The following is a 6,000-nucleotide window of genomic DNA, read 5'->3' as shown; positions in this document are numbered from 1 at the left end:
CACCCCCATGCTTCACAGTAGGTATGGTGTTCTTTGGTTGCAACTCAGCATTCTCTCTCCTCCAAACACGACGAGTTTTGTTTCTACCAAACAGTTCTACTTTGGTTTCATCTGACCATATGACATTCTCCCAATCCACTTCTGGATCATCCAAATGCTCTCTAGCATACTTCAGACGGGCCCGGACATGTACTGGCTTAAGCAGGGGGACACGTCTGGCACTGCAGGATCTGAGTCCCTGGCGGCATAGTGTGTTACTGATGGTAGCCTTTGTTACGTTGGTCCCAGCACTCTGCAGGTCATTCACTAGGTCCCCCAGTGTTGTTCTGGGATGTTTGCTCACCATTCTTGTGATCATTTTGACCCCCATGGGGTGAGATCTTGTGTGAAGCCCCAGATCGAGGGAGATTATCAGTGGTCTTGTATGTCTTCCATTTTCTAATTATTGCTCCCACAGTTGATTTTTTCACACCAAGCTGCATGCCTATTGCAGATCCCAGCCTGGTGCAGGTCTACAATTTTGTTTCTGGTGTCCTTCGACAGCTCTTTGGTCTTCACCATAGTGGAGTTTGGAGTGTGACTGTTTGAGGTTTTGGACAGGTGTCTTTTATACTGATAACAAGTTCAAACAGGTGCCATTAATACAGGTAATGAGTGGAGGACAGAGGAGCCTCTTAAAGAAGAAGATACAGGTCTGTGAGAGCCAGAAATCTTGCTTGTTTGTAGGTGATCAAATACTTATTTTCCACCATAATATGCAAATAAATTCTTTCCAAATCAGACAATGTGATTGTCTGGATTTGTTTCCACATTTTTTCTCTCATAGTTGAGGTATACCTATGATGCAAATTACAGGCCTCTCTCATCTTCTTAAGTGGGAGAACTTGCACAATTGGTGGCTGACTAAATACTTTTTTGCCCCACTGTATATTCTGCCATGTAGGATCCCCCCTTAGCCCCCAACCTCCCTGATCCCCCCACCAAACAGCTCTCTAACGCTCCCTCCTCTACCTATTTGCTGCCATCTTGGGTACTGGCAGCGGCCTGTACCCAGTTTGCCATAAAATTAGCTTTTTGTATTAAAAAACAAACAGACAATTGTTCTGTAGTGTAGCTGCCCCATCTCAATAACCTACCCCCCACCGCTTTCCAGATCCCTTGGATAACATTTTGTTCACCCCCCTCCCTCCTTCCCTTTACACTTTGCAAGTCTCATAGTGTGGCAGTCCCACCCACTCCAGCCCCCGTGCATGCACCCGGCCCCCCGCGCATGCTCCCTCCCCCCTCTGCCAGATATCCTCCGGCGATGGGCCGCCCACCCATCTCCCTGCAATGGCTCCCACCCACCAACAATTGGCACCATCACTGGCTGATGCAGAGAGGGCCACAGAGTAACTTTCTCTGCATTGGTTGTTAAAAAAAAGGGTACTGATCAAGATTGCTTCCATTGCTTGAAACCCCTGAGGACGTATAGGGTACGTCCTTGGGAGTTAACAACCATTTTTTGTAGGACATACCCTGTATTTCCTTTGTCATTAAGGAATTAACCCCTTAATGACCAAGGACGTGTCAGGCACATCCTACAAAAAGTGTCAGTTAAAGACCAACAAGGTGCCTGACATGTCCTCTGGGGTTTCAAGCGCTGGAAGCCATTGCAGGGAGGTGGGTGGGTGGCCCATCGCTGGAGCGAGGCAGCAAATAGTAGAGTGTGGAGGGTTAGAGAGCTGTATGGGGGGGATCAGAGAGGTTGGGGGCTAAGGGGGGATTCAACACTGCAGAATCAATATTAAAAAAAATGCTTTTTATTTTAGTACTGGCAGACTTTCTGCCAGTACTTAAGATGGTGGTGACAATTGTGGAGGGATCAGGGGGTGGGATTTGTCAGGAGGGAGGCTGACAATCTCTACACTAAAGCTAAAATTAACCCTACAAGCTACCTAATTAACCCCTTAACTACTGGGCATAATAGGTGTGATGCACAGCGGCATTTAGCAGCCTTCTAATTACCAAAAAGCAACGCCAAAGCCATATATGTCTGCTATTTCTGAACAAAGGGGATCCCAGAGAAGCATTTACAACCATGTGTGCCATAATTGCGTAAGCTGTTTGTAAATAATTTTAGTAAGAAACCTAAAGTTAGTGAAAAAGTGAACAATTTTCTTTATTTGATCGAATTTTTCAGTGAAATGGTGACATGAAATATACCAAAATGGTCCTAGATCAATACTTTGGGTTGTCTACTACACTAAAGCTAAAATTAATCCTACAAGCTCCCTACAAGTTACCTAATTTAACCCCTTCACTGCTGGGCATAATACAAGTGTGGTGCGCAGCAGCATTTAGCGGCCTTCTAATTACCAAAAAGTAATACCAAAGCCATATATGTCTGCTATTTCTGAACACAGGAGATCCCATAGAAGCATTTACTATCATTTGTGCCATAATTGCACTAGCTGTTTGTAAATAATTTCAGTGAGTAACCTAAGTTTGTGAAAAAGTTAGTAAAAAAGTGAGCAATATTTTTATTTGATTGCATTTGGCGGTGAAATGGCGACATGAAATATACTAAAATGGCCCTAGATCAACACTTTGGGTTGTCTATTAAAATAAATATATACATGTGAAGGGTTATTCAGGGATTCCTGATAGATATCAGTGTTCAAATGTAACTATAGCTATTTTTTTTAAAAAAAGTGGTTTGGAAATAGCAAAGTGCTTATTGCCCTATAACTTGCAAAAAAAGCAAAGAACATGTAAGTATTGGGCATTTCTAAACTCAGGTCAAAATTTAGAAACTATTTAGCATGGGTGTTTTTTGGTGGTTGTAGATGTGTAACATATTTTGGCGGTAAAAGTTAGTTTTTTTCCATTTTTTTATAATATTTTATAATTTATTTTATAGTAAATTATAAGATATGATGAAAATAATGGTATCTTTAGAAAGTCCATTTAATGGTGAGAAAAACAAAATTTATGCTTACCTGATAAATTTATTTCTCTTGTGGTGTATCCAGTCCACTGATTCATCCATTACTTGTGGGATATTCTCCTTCCCAACAGGAAGCTGCAAGAGGATCACCCACAGCAGAGCTGTCTATATAGCTCCTTCCCTAACTGCCACCTCCAGTCATTCGACCGAAGACAAGCAAGAGAAAGGAGAAACTATAGGGTGCAGTGGTGACTGTAGTTTAAAAATAAAAAACACCTGCCTTAAAATGACAGGGCGGGCCGTGGACTGGATACACCACAAGAGAAATAAATTTATCAGGTAAGCATAAATTATGTTTTCTCTTGTAAGGTGTATCCAGTCCATCCATTACTTGTGGGATACCACTACCAAAGCTATAGGACACGGATGAAGGGAGGGACAAGGCAGGCGCTTAAACGGAAGGCACCACTGCCTGTAAGACTTTTCTCCCAAAAATAGCCTCCGAAGAAGCAAAAGTATCAAATTTGTAGAATTTAGAAAAAGTATGAAGTGAAGACCAAGTCGCCGCCTTACAAATCTGTTCAACAGAAGCCTCATTTTTAAAAGCCCATGTGGAACCCACCGCTCTAGTGGAATGAGCTGTACAGGGAGTGCAGAATTATTAGGCAAATTAGTATTTTGACCACATCATCCTCTTTATGCATGTTGTCTTACTCCAAGCTGTATAGGCTCGAAAGCCTACTACCAATTAAGCATATTAGGTGATGTGCATCTCTGTAATGAGAAGGGGTGTGGTCTAATGACATCAACACCCTATATCAGGTGTGCATAATTATTAGGCAACTTCCTTTCCTTTGGCAAAATGGGTCAAAAGAAGGACTTGACAGGCTCAGAAAAGTCAAAAATAGTGAGATATCTTGCAGAGGGATGCAGCACTCTTAAAATTTCAAAGCTTCTGAAGCGTGATCATCGAACAATCAAGCGTTTCATTCAAAATAGTCAACAGGGTCGCAAGAAGCGTGTGGAAAAACCAAGGCGCAAAATAACTGCCCATGAACTGAGAAAAGTCAAGCGTGCAGCTGCCAAGATGCCACTTGCCACCAGTTTGGCCATATTTCAGAGCTGCAACATCACTGGAGTGCCCAAAAGCACAAGGTGTGCAATACTCAGAGACATGGCCAAGAAAGGCTGAAAGACGACCACCACTGAACAAGACACACAAGCTGAAACGTCAAGACTGGGCCAAGAAATATCTCAAGACTGATTTTTCTAAGGTTTTATGGACTGATGAAATGAGAGTGAGTCTTGATGGGCCAGATGGATGGGCCCGTGGCTGGATTGGTAAAGGGCAGAGAGCTCCAGTCCGACTCAGACGCCAGCAAGGTGGAGGTGGAGCACTGGTTTGGGCTGGTATCATCAAAGATGAGCTTGTGGGGCCTTTTCGGGTTGAGGATGGAGTCAAGCTCAACTCCCAGTCCTACTGCCAGTTTCTGGAAGACACCTTCTTCAAGCAGTGGTACAGGAAGAAGTCTGCATCCTTCAAGAAAAACATGATTTTCATGCAGGACAATGCTCCATCACACGCGTCCAAGTACTCCACAGCATGGCTGGCAAGAAAGGGTATAAAAGAAGAAAATCTAATGACATGGCCTCCTTGTTCACCTGATCTGAACCCCATTGAGAACCTGTTGTCCATCATCAAATGTGAGATTTACAAGGAGGGAAAACAGTACACCTCTCTGAACAGTGTCTGGGAGGCTGTGGTTGCTGCTGCACGCAATGTTGATGGTGAACAGATCAAAACACTGACAGAATCCATGGATGGCAGGCTTTTGAGTGTCCTTGCAAAGAAAGGTGGCTATATTGGTCACTGATTTGTTTTTGTTTTGTTTTTGAATGTCAGAAATGTATATTTGTGAATGTTGAGATGTTATATTGGTTTCACTGGTAAAAATAAATAATTGAAATGGGTATATATTTGTTTTTTGTTAAGTTGCCTAATAATTATGCACAGTAATAGTCACCTGCACACACAGATATCCCCCTAAAATAGCTATAACTAAAAACAAACTAAAAACTACTTCCAAAACTATTCAGCTTTGATATTAATGAGTTTTTTGGGTTCATTGAGAACATGGTTGTTGTTCAATAATAAAATTAATCCTCAAAAATACAACTTGCCTAATAATTCTGCACTCCCTGTAATTCTTTCAGGAGGCTGCTGGCCAGCAGTCTCATAAACTAAGCGGATTATACTTCTTAACCAAAAAGAAAGAGAAGTTGCTGAAGCCTTTTGGCCTCTCCTCTGTCCAGAGTAGACAACAAACAATGCAGATGTTTGACGAAAATCCTTAGTAGCTTGTAAATAAAACTTTAAAGCACGAACCACGTCAAGAGTGTATAATAGACGTTCCTTCTTTGAAGAAGGATTAGGACACAGTGATGGAACAACAATCTCCTGATTGATATTCTTATTAGATACCACCTTAGGAAGAAACCCAGGTTTGGTACGCAAAACTACCTTATTTGCATGGAAAATCAGATAAGGGGAATCACACTGTAAGGCAGATAACTCTGAAACTCTTCGAGCCGAAGAGATAGCTACCAAAAACAGAACTTTCCAAGACAAAAGCTTGATATCTATGGAATGCAGAGGTTCAAACAGAACCCCTTGAAGAACTTTAAGAACTAAATTTAAACTCCATGGCAGAGCAACAGGTTTAAACACAGGCTTGATTCTAACTAAAGCCTGACAAAACGCCTGAATGTCTGGAACATCCGCCAGACGCTTGTACAAAAGAATAGACAGAGCAGAAATCTGTCCCTTTAAGGAACTAGCTGACAATCCCTTCTCCAATCCTTCTTGGAGAAAAGATAATATCCTAGGAACCCTGACTTTACTCCATGAGTAACCCTTGGATTCACACCAATGAAGATATTTACACCATATCTTATGATAGATTTTCCTGGTGACATGCTTTCGAGCCTGAATTAAGGTATCAATGACCGACTCAGAGGAACCACATTTTGATAAAATCAAGCGTTCAATCTCCAAGCAGTCAGACGCAGAG

This window comes from Bombina bombina, chromosome 2, assembly GCF_027579735.1.
Source record: "Bombina bombina isolate aBomBom1 chromosome 2, aBomBom1.pri, whole genome shotgun sequence".
Taxonomy (NCBI): Eukaryota; Metazoa; Chordata; class Amphibia; order Anura; family Bombinatoridae; genus Bombina; species Bombina bombina.
The sequence above is the reverse complement of the archived record's forward strand: the minus strand, read 5'-3'. Positions refer to the sequence as shown.